At 36.9% G+C, this 12,215-nt stretch overlaps 1 long non-coding RNA gene across 1 annotated transcript in view; it reads right to left on the bottom strand.

Annotated features, from left to right (window-relative positions):
• Positions 1-1,931, bottom strand: part of LOC106883916 (uncharacterized) — a 60,604-nt gene extending 58,673 nt beyond the window's left edge. The window contains exon 1 of the long non-coding RNA XR_001411178.2: positions 1,701-1,931. This is a non-coding gene — a long non-coding RNA (uncharacterized LOC106883916). The remainder of the gene's footprint in view (positions 1-1,700) is intronic.
• Positions 1,932-12,215: the final 10,284 nt, after the last annotated feature.

Raw genomic sequence — 12,215 nt, 5'->3', positions numbered from 1 at the left:
GTGCCCTGTGGAACACCGCTCATTATTTGTGTTTTCATAGAGGTGGCTCCATTAGCCACTACTGCCTGACTTCTGTCTTTCAGAAAGTCATGTAACCACTCTCCAAGTTTTCCAGCTATGCCAAGATCACGCAGTTTGTGGCATATCACACCATGATCCACTTTGTCAAAAGCTTTTGCAAAATCAAGGTATATTACGTCCACATTTGAGTTGTTGAGTAACTGCCTCAACACCCAGTCGTAATGTTGTAAGAGCTGGGTCAGGCAGCTCCTACCTGGTCGAAAGCCATGTTTGGTATCACTCAGCAATTTATTTTCTTCAAGGAATGCGATCAGTTTTCCTCTGATTATCCTTTCCATGACTTTGCTGATGTGTGAAGTCAGAGAGATAGGCCTATAGTTTTTGGCATACTCAATATCTTTTCTTAGGATCTACCTTTAGGAATTCAGTGTTCTTCCTTTACCTGTACGTGAGGTACAAGTCTGTCACGTCTATATTTATATACTATGAGTAGGGCCAGGTAAGCTGCTATCTCTAGCCAGTGGTTGTCCAGCACCGAGGACGGGAAATTACCCAGAAGCCATTGGTCTGTTGGTACTGCTAGCGGTTAGGAGGGAACAGTATACTCTCTTGCTCACAATATATTTCAGACACATTGTGTGTCGATAACCAGCTGGAAAATATGTTTTCCTGGAATTAAATGGTAGTAACATGATCCTACGCAGGACTGCCATCTTTCTTGGCAAATAGATATACTATATATTCTAGAGTGTGGAGGCGCAATGGGCCAGTTGTTAGGGCAGCGGATTCGCGGTCATAGGATCGCGGTTTCGATTCCCAGACCGGGCGTTGTGTGTGTTTATTGAGCGAAAACACTTGAAGCTCCACGAGGCTCCGGCAGGGGATGGTGGTGAACCCTGCTGTACTCTTCCACCACAACTTTCTCTCACTCTTACTTCCTGTTTCTGTTGTGCCTGTAATTCAAAGGGTCAGCCTTGTCACACTGTGTCACGCTGAATATCCCCGAGAACTACGTTAAGGGTACACGTGTCTGTGGAATGCTCAGCCACTTGCACGTTAATTTCACGAGCAGGCTGTACCGTTGGTCGGAACAACTGGAACCCTCGACGTCGTAAGCGACGGAGTGCCAACAATATTCTAGAGTATCTGAGCCGTCAATAATGACGGAATTATTATTGAAAAAGTTACCAGATGACAGTTGACAAGTAGAGGACGAGAAAATTTTTTAAATGCCAAAATGACAGAAATATAAGAAAATTATATCATATTTATCACTCCTAAAATACAATAAGATTATAATCCAAAAGACCATAACGTACAACATTTCTTGTAGATGTGAAAAGCATTAACACACCTTGCTGTAATTTCAAAGTGTAGCCCAGATCACATCATTTCAGAGTTCAGACACAGATAATACAGTAGACCGCAAGAGTAGCATTGAAAATTCTTATGATTGTTGCGATGCCAAGCGAATCATCTGAATTTATGAACATTAAAGCATTATGACACAATGACGATAGCAGAATGAAATTCCGAATAAAAAATAAAAAGAACAATTGTAGAAAGTAAGCAGAGATTTTGATTGAAAATTTAGAGAGAAAGATTTTTTTATTGGTCTTAGAGGAACAAAATCAAATCAAACCTAAGTGTTATTGCTCTATAGTATGACAGCGACTTACCTCAAAAGAACTGTCCGTGTTACAATAATGATGAAGAAATCTCTTTCAAATGTTGCGATGCGCGGCAAATTGTCAACATTTATGAATATTAAAACGTTAGTTAAACATTAATAAAGCAGAATAGAATAGACTTTCAAATTCAAAAGGCAAACAGAACAACGAAATAGAGACACTATTGCAACAAGAAAATAGAAACGCTGCTGGTTAACTTAGAAAATTTCAAACTGATTTATCAAGCCTTATGTGACAAATACAAAATATAAACAGAACAACTCCAATTCAGTTTGAATGATTTAGAAAGTGGAACAAAATCAACAGCTTCAAACGCTAAAGTGTTACTCACTTTGTACATATACAAAGACACGTAGCGTATTATATATATATTAGTGAGCGCGCGCGGGGGGGGGGTTGTGTGTGTGCATATATAGATAGTAAGGAATGGCGAGAAAGGAGAGAGATGCATATATACATACATATATATCAACACACACAAACACACATATCAGTGCTTTGAAACTGGAATGACGAGATAAGTATTCAATACATAAACACATACACACACACATATACCTATACATTGATACATACATACATACATACATACATACATACATACATACATACATACATGCATGTATATGTCTGTGAGCGCGCGCACCTGTACACAATGGGCTCTGCATTATCGTTAAGCATTCAGTCGTGATGTGAGTCGGATACAATGCCAGAAAAATATAACAAAAAAATAAATATATAAATAAAATATATTAATAAAAAAGAAAACTTAGCTATTTCTCCCAAACCTTAGCGTCAGGCTATTTTTCTTTTTTACCTTTTTTTTTTTAGATGTAAGCAACAACAATACCAACAAACACAACAACAAATCAACGGCAGCAACAACAACTAATAGCAATTAAGAAACAATAACAAGACAGACTGTAGCAAAAGAAACAAAACGCAAAGAACAACGGAAGAATAACAAAAAAAGAAAAAAACATAGCACGATCGGTCAAACTGGCTTTCAATCATATCATTCTGTGGTTCACCTTCACCAGAATTACGACATTGAGTTTTAGTGAAGCGCAAAGCAATAACTTCTTTATATACGATTCTGCATACGGTGAAAGGTATCTGAAAGGTAGATGCATTAGATTTTGTATAGCATTTACATGCTTCAGTAAGGCATTATAAAGGTATCCAATCCAATTGTGAGGAAACAGAGGAAATAGAGGAAACAGAACGTACATTGTATTGCAACATAGATTGGGTACGTACAGACGTAAATAGATGCATATATATATATATATATATATATACTTACATTCATACTCGCAAAAATACATATATATGTGTGTGCGCGTGTGCATACACACACACACACACACACACACACACATACATATATATATATATATATATATATATATATATATATATATATATATATATATATGTCAAGACACATATCGACCTACTAGAAAACATAATGAAGGAAACAGGAGTGCTCAATGACGACCCTGTAAATCTGGAAACCAACGAAGGACAAACAGACAGTTTCAAAAAAGAAACTGCGAACATCACTGACCTCAAAAACAGCACAGTAAAAGAAACTACAAACACCACTGGCCCCCAAAGCAACACTGACAGCAGCAACGGTTGCAATACATTTAGTCAAAGCTGGATTGTGGTGAAAACCAGAAGCTGGAAAAAAAAAACTGACACACTAAGGAAAACTGATGCCCTGAAGCCCAAAGGTAACAGGAAGGACAATAACAAAGGCAAACCCCCAAAATTCCAAAAGGAAAAAAGAAGAAGCACGAGGATAAATACTGATAGAGCCCAGGTTGTATGCAAATTTTACTTAAATGACACCTACTATTGGGTTGGTACATAATTATTACGGCCTTTTTTCAACAAATTTTATTCAACAAAAACAATAACAATATTTAGCAAAAACCTCTTTAAATGACGGTCTGACCGTCTGCCAAGCAAATGGAAGCAATAATTGAAGTAAATAGTGAATATGCTCCGGAATAATCATTTAAAAATGTTTTTGTTACATGTTGTTATAGTTTTGTTGAATAAAATTTGTTGAAAAAGAGTCACAATAATTATGCGCCAACCGAACAGCATGGAGAAAGGGGAGAGAGCTGCAGCTTTGCCCATCCTAAATCTTATCGGAACAACAAGCAGGGTAACCGAAAACAAAACCAGCAAAAACATAGAGGGGGAAATCATCAAGCATGCATCTGCAGACTATAGTGCACCAACAGGAAGAGACGTGTCTGAAAAGAGTAGGAAAAGAGATCAACGCATTCACTCTGCACCCCTCAAAAGGCAATATACAGGCAGTGTACCAACTACAGCTATCGAACAGCAATCTTTTCTTAACATGGCCCAGAAGGTAGTGCAGCAGCTGACATGGATTCACAGGATGCAAACTGAAAGCCATGCATTTCAATGCACAAGACTACCTCAGGTGACAAGGCCAGGATGGCCACCACTAACACCTACCCCGATATCGCACCCATATTCCTAGTGAACATTGGAGGTCTGATAAAACTCAGCAACAGAGGTAAAACTCTCTATCTAAAAGAGGTTGCTACATGGAGCACTGAAACGCATCTAACCCCTAATATAACAAATGCAGAAGTGCACATACCAAGGTATGCTGCATTTCGTACAGACAAAAGAGGAAGGAGCCACTGCAGAGTTGCTATGTACATCCATGATATATATATATATATATATATATATATATATATATATATATATATATATATATATATATATATATATATATATATATATATATATGAATAAAATGATAATGATATGCCCATATCCTACGTAAAATACTGTCTATGTGATCTCGAATTTTAAAACAAACACAATTTTCTTATGGTTTCTTAAACATTCTCTAGAACAACACTATGTACAAATCCAAATATATGGTACCCTAGGCATAACACCTACATGAACTTCTAACTTGTCTCTTGAGGTCTCTGGGTGAGACTTGGATCCAACTTGTACAAATGCAAAGCAAAAGTCAAACATAAAATAATAATGATAAATAAATACGATTGTATGTGGCTAAAATAATGAAATTAACCGCACTCTTTGCTTCTTTGTTTCTTCTTCAATCCCTGAACCCTTTTAGATACTTTTCACTCCCTCTGTAACGACATTACTTTCGATAACGGTCATCTAAATTTCCACGAGCATTGCATTGTGCTCGAACCAAGCATACTACTCTCTTCTGTCTTCCTGAATTCGTAGCCACTTTCAGCCGTTTTTCCTGAGATTTCTATCACAAGATATCTCGATTTTTCATAAGCACCAAGATAACTGTGCCGACCTATGTGCTGGTCACTTCGAATCGAAGATCTTTACCCTTTTCAGCGGCCTCATTCCAGAGCTATACAATCGTTATATCAGCACCATTTTCCTTAATCGATAACAGCTTATCTTATTCCTTGTTTTGGTTAATTGCTTCCCTCCTGTGGAAACGTAATTTTCATTTTCCTTTAACTTCATCCATTTGTGAAATCACGTAGCCCAGTGGGTAGGCTGTTTCACTCATGATCGCAAGTTCGTCGTTTCGATTCCTAAGCTGCTTAGTGCATTGTATTTTTTGAAGAAAACACTTAATTTCACGTTTCTTCAGTCCATTCAGGGGATCTTTTTTAAAACGGGGGCCACATTTTTCATTAACGAAACACTTTGAAACTTGGAACACTGGTAGAATGTGTCATATAAAACATCTTTTTCTCTTAGTCTTCTTAAAAAAAAAAGAAATCCATAAATTATTCCATGTTAAAGTTGTCGTATTTCTGTAATTTCAACCAATCACTGACGTCCATTCAGCCGATATACATTAAGTGCCGACTACATAAACAAACGGTTCTGAAACAATTAACCCTAACCCTAATCCTAACTCTAACCCTAACCCTAACCCTAGGGTTAGAGTTAGGGTTAAAGCAAATTTAAAATGAAAAAAGCAAATAAAACGAAGGTATGGAGATTAAATACGCTTTACATCGCTTAATCAGCGAAAGGAGTAAATGTAAACAACTGAATACTTGTCAGTGATTGGTTGAAATTATCGAAATAAGACAATTTTTTACATGAAATAAATTCGAATACAAAAATATTTTTCTGTTCTATAATACAAAATAGATAAGTATGCGAAGTTTGAAAGTCTTTCGGTACCAAAAACACTACGTAAAACATTAATGAAAAATGTGGCCCCCGTTTTAAAAAACATCCCATTCAGGTACCAGCAGGTAACCCTGAAATGGACTAGAATGCCGTCCAGGAAGAATGTCATGATCTGGGTCACTTATGCACCACGAGTAACTGGTCCAATGAGTCCTAAAACTCGAGAATTCTTGCTCGCATCCAGAGTTGAATTACCCTGACTTTAGTAGTCTTGCTCATTTACTTTTTTTTACTAGTTTTAATTCGTGTCTCACCAAAACATTATTACACCTCCTAAAGCAACAAGCTGGAAGAATCGTTAGCAAACCGGGCAAAATGCTTAGCGGCATTTCGTCTGTTTTACGTTCTGAGTTCAAATTCCGCCGAGGTCGACTTTGCTTTTCACCCTTTCGGGGTCGATAAAATAAGTATCAGTTGAACACTGCAGTACATGTAATCGAATTATCCCCTCACCCGGAATTACTGGCCTTGTGTCAAAATACGAAACCAATATAGATGCTTATTGTGGACTCTTCAAGTAGCTGAGCAACACTGTATTCTACACAGTATTATTACAAGTTTTACATGAGGCGGCAAGCTGGTAGAATTGTTAGCACGTCGAGCAAAATACTTAGCGGCATTTCGTCTGTTTTTACGTTGTGAGTTCAAATACCACCGAGGTTCAATTTCCCTTTCATCGTTTCGGGATCGGTAAATTGAGTACTAGTTGAATACTGGGATTGATGTAATCAACTTACCCCTCCCCTGAAATTAATGACCTTGCGCCAAAATTTGAAACCATTATCACAAGTTTAACATAAGGCAGCGAGCTGAAAGAATCGTTAGCACGCCGGACAAAATGCTTAGCAGTATTTAGTCTGTTTGTCTTTACGTTCTGAGTTCAAATTCCGGCGAGGTCGACTTTGCTTTCATTTTTTCGAGTTCGATAAAGTAAGTACCAGTTGAGTACTGGCATCGATGTAATCGACTTCCACGCTGCAATTGTTTATATATATATATATATATGTGTGTGTGTGTGTGTGTGCGTGTATCCAGAGAGAGAGAAAGAGGTCCGTGTGTTTTTTTGTTCACCACCACCACTTGATTACCGGTGTTGGTTTGTATATGACCCTATAACATAGCATTTCGGTATAAAACACACACACACACACACACACACACACACACACACACACACAAAAGGATCAGCATCTGACTTGACTGAAACAAGCGAAAGATAAAAGAGTGACAAAACACCAGCCTTTCAATAGCTGGTCTTGAATTTAAATTGGATATTACAATATGTTACACAATGCTCGAAAGTTGGGCTGGAGGGGCATGGTAGGAATGCTTTTGATCAAACGTCTGTTTAATGAAGGCTGACCTGAGGCTAAACAACATCAAACCGACAACCCCCTAATCTCAGTCTTTCTGCAGAATATTCAAGATAGTCATTCAGTTCAAGCAGCAGGACTGACCAAAGCTTTTCTTCGGGTTATTTATTTATATATATCTATTTGTTTATTGTTATTGTAATTTTGTTCACTTTTTCTCCCCCTCTCCCTCTCTCCTTCCCTCACTTTATTCTGTTTAATATTTGTCTTTTTCTATTGCAGTGGTTGCCAAAATAAAACGCTATCTCAAATTTTCTAGCCCCCGTTTCATCACCTCTTCCACCTTCTTATCATCATAATCAACATTGCCATCATTGTCTTCTTCTTCTTCTTCTTCTTCTTCTTCTTCTTCATCCTCCTCTTTCTACTTCTCTTCTTCTTCCTCCTTCTTCTTTTCTTCCTCCTTCTTCTTTTTCGTTTTCTTCTTCTTCTTCTTCTTCTTCTTCTTCTTCTTCTTCTTCTTCTTCTTCTTCTTCTTCTCTTCCTCGTCCTCGTCCTTCTTCTTCTCCTCCTACTCCTTCTTCTTCTTCTTCTTCTTCTTCTTCTTCTTCTTCTTCTTCTTCTTCTTCTCCTTCTCCTCCTTCTCGTCTCTTGTAATGATTTTTACCCCTGTTTGTAGTCGTCGTCATCATCATCATCATCTTCTATTACTAATACTACTACTAATACTATTACGTCTCCTTCTCCTTCCCCCTTCCTATTCCTCCTTCCCTCCTTCCTTCATGTTACGATTTTTACCCCTTCTGCTTTTCTCCCAGTTATTGTCATCATCATCATTATCATCATCATATTCTTCTTCTCCTCGTTCTCCTCCTCCTCCTCCTCGTTCTTCTTCGTCCGCCTCCTCCCTTCTTGTTACGATTTTTACCCCCCACCCCTTCTGTTTTTTTTCCCAAATTCTTCCCCCTATTAGTTTCTCCTTCCTCTTGTCATACAATTCATCCTACCTTTTCTTCTATACCCTCTCCTTTGCTTTTTTTCCTTTTTAACATATCTTCTTTTTCTACCATATCTTCTTTCTATATTCCTCTTTTTTCATAACCACTTGTTCTCCCATTTCTTTGCAATGTTATTTTTTCTTCCCTTGTTATTGTTCACAATTTTCATATTACTGTTGCTGTTTTTATCATTATTATTATTATTATTATTATTATTATTATTCGTTGTTATTACTGTTATTGTTATTGCTGTTTTGGTTGTTGTTGTTATTATTATCATCATCATCATCTCTATTATTATTATTATTATTATTATTATTATTATTATTATTATTATTATTATTATTATTATTATCATTATTATTATTATTGGCTTGTTTCTTCGCTGGTAATTTATTCATTTATTCGACTCTTTCATTAATTTCAAACATGACACTCGTTGGCACTGCGTTGAATATCCAATGAACCAGGTCAGCAAAATCAATGAAAACTCTGGCACCGTTCGAGCGAAACCAATCGTGACTAGAATTCTTTAGAAAAGTCCATGACATAAAGATAAATAGAAAAAAAAAGGCAGAGACATCAATCGATGTGAATGAGGTGAGATGGCTGGCGATCGCGGTGGCGATACCGGTACCGTTGGTGCTTGTATTGGTGCTAACAGTACAGAGATAGTTGATGGCGATGCTGGTTTCAGCTGATATAGAGGAAGGTGGTAGTGGAGATGGTGCCAGTAGAACTAGAGAATCTAAGACGGTGTCAGACTGCAATAATTATACAAAGGTAGAAAATATCTTTAAAAAATAATTATAAATGTATGGTTGTAGGCACAGCTATGGCTGTGTGGTTTAAGAAACTCGCATTGCAATCTCGTGGCTTCGTGTTCTGTTCCACTGCGCGGCACCTTGGGCAAGTGTCTACTATTATAGCCCCGAGTCGACCGATGGTCTGTGAGTGAATTTTGGTATACGAAAACTGTGTGGAAACCCATCTGTGGAAAACTGTTTGGAAGCCCATATGTGTGCACGCGCGTGTGTGTGTATGTGTGTGTGTGTATGACTTTGTGTTTGTTTTCCACCATCGCCACTTGACAAATGGTGTTGGTTTGGTTACGTCCCCATAACTTAGCGTTTCAGCAAACGAGAGCTATAGAATGAACGCCAGACAGCATCAGATTTTTAAAAAATATGTACTAGGATCGATTTGCTCGACTAAATCCCTTGCGTCTCCTAACCAGATTTTGATGTCGTCTTGTGTGATATCAGTTTTGACTGTACCATGAAGTATACTCGGTAAATCATTTGCTTGGAATCCTTCAGAAGTATATTCTATCTTCAAATCGTACAGAAGTTACTTTTACAATCCATTAGCTGAAGTGGTAGTCTTCAGTTTCTTCCTTGAAATTGTTTCATTAAATATTGATTTCAGATTTTGACACAATGCCAATAATTTCGGTGGATGGGTTTAAGTCGATTTCATCGACCCCCACTTCTCAACTGATACTTATTTTATCGATCCCGAAAGGATAAAAGGCAAAGTCGCCTTCGGAATTTAAACTAAGAACGTAAAGACGGACCAAATGCTGCTAAGCAATTCGCCTGGCGTTCTAACAATTAACCCAGCTTGTTGCCTTTGTCACATTAAATATTGTTTAATGTTACTGAGAATTCTTTGTCTTCGCGTGTAATATTTTCTTCTCTTACAACCACGTAAATTTTGTCCAAATATCCTCGTTGGTATAATCTGTCACAAGATACAATCACACATTGATCGATTGCCTGAATTGTAGTGGAGAAACTGAATGGCAAAGACTTGCATCTTATTTCACCTTTATTAGTGCCAAGATAAAGACTAGTTAGGTAAGACGGGGAGTTTCTCAATATTAGGAGCGCCTTCACTTCCTCAGCAGAAACTCCGAGAATATCTTCCTGGTACTGCAAAAAAGAAATGTATGAAAAATTAGTCATTAAAGATATGAATGTTTAGCTACAGTGTCACAAGTGCTAACAATGTATTAATAGTTGGTGCATTGTGCACCAACTATTGATACAAAGGAAGCAGACGTGTTGATCTTATCACGTCAGACTTTAAAAAAAGGTGCATAATAGGTTTTGCGTTCACCGAAAATCACTTCTTAATTTACAAGCAGATGTGAAGACTTCATTTTAAACAACTTTGGTATTCGTGCGCAGTAACTGACAATACAGCCTAGTTTCATTCGCCTTTTCACATAGGAAACTAGTAGCTCTTCACATTTCATTAAATCATTTTGTCACTTCCTGAACGGTTTGATTTCCTTGGGTGGTATGCTACCAGCTTAAAATTACCATGGGTAATTTTATGGTCATTCTATGAGGATTTTTAACATGCCACTAACAACCATCACTAATTTCGGAATTCTTGGTGCCCGTATGCTTAGTTTGAATGATAATACCATTTTGAATTTCTATAACACGGACGTTGTTACCCAAGGATCGTTGATGGAAAAACAACTTGTTACTGTTCCCTTGAAGATTTAAATTTCTTTGCATCTTTCATACGCTTCCTTGTATCATCAAATGATGATTTAGAATTAGTATCAGCATCATGCTAATTCTAAACCGTTTTTTTTTTTAAGGATGCAAAAGCGTGCATCGCTTAGGCTCATGTAAATGCGAAACTTTACTTTTTAACATGAAAATCTTCTCAAACAATCTCCATTGAATTATTAAAGATTCTCATATCTTTGTAAGACCCAGTTTTTGCTTAATAAGATAGAGTAATTTGATGTTAATTGATGCTAAATATAACATTAAAATATGCCTAATCACTGAAATATCAGCGAAATATCGGTGTGATGGATATGGAGATTGTTATTAAAGTATGCACTGTGCTGTTGGTCTAAATCTACTACTCTGGCATATGTATTCCTCAAAAACCTTCAAATTTTAGAATTTTACATTACTTCGTGTTAACTGTATGAGCTATAAGATATTAAAAGAAATAACAGCTTAATCTTACACAAATCAATACAATCGTCTTAAATGAAGAAGAATATATTGGACGATATTTCTCTATGATACACAATAAATAATGCGAAGGCCACGGTTGGAATGTCTTTGATCATAGATCCGATCGATTAGGGTTGATTTTGGACTAAGCTACAACATTCACAGCAATAATGGTTTCTAATTAAGGCAGAAGGCCAAACATTTTGAGAGGACTTAGTCGATTTAGATGCTAACCCGCACCCATCACCATATTTAGCTTCCACATTATTTTGTCAACCTCGAAAGGCTGAAAGGCCAAGTTCACCCAGAAAGGAACTGGACTCAGAACGTAAAACCGGAAGAAATAACAATAATAGTGGTTTCAAGTTTTGACACAAGGCCAGTAATTTCAGGGAAGTGGGTAAGTCGATTACATCGACACCATTATTCAACTGGTATTTATTTTATCGACCACAAACGGATGAAAGGCAAAGTCAACCTCGGCGTAATTTGAATATAGAAGTACAGTCGAAAGAAACGATAATAATAATAATAATCCTTTCTATTATAGGCACAAGGCCTGAAATTTTTTGTGGAGGGTAAGTCGATTACGTCGACTCTAGTATTTGACTGTTACTGAATTTATCGACCCCAAAGGATGAAAGGCAAAGTTGACCTCGGTGTAATTTGAACACAGAACGTACAGTTGGAAGAAACAACAGCAATAATAATAATCTTTTCTACTAAAGGCACAAGGCCTGAACTCTCAGGGAAATGGGGAAGTCGATAATATCGACTTCAGTGTTCAACTGATATCTATTTTATCGACCTCGAGAGGATGAAAGGCAAGTCAACCTCGGTGTAATTTGAACACAGAACATTAAGTCGGAAGAAACGACAATAATAATAATAACAATAATAATAATAATAATAATAATAATAATAATAATAATAATAATAATAATAATAATAATAATAATAATGATAATCCTTTCTACTATAGGCACAAGGCCCGGA

Source organism: Octopus bimaculoides, chromosome 2, assembly GCF_001194135.2.
Source record: "Octopus bimaculoides isolate UCB-OBI-ISO-001 chromosome 2, ASM119413v2, whole genome shotgun sequence".
Taxonomy (NCBI): Eukaryota; Metazoa; Mollusca; class Cephalopoda; order Octopoda; family Octopodidae; genus Octopus; species Octopus bimaculoides.
The sequence above is the reverse complement of the archived record's forward strand: the minus strand, read 5'-3'. Positions and strand labels throughout refer to the sequence as shown.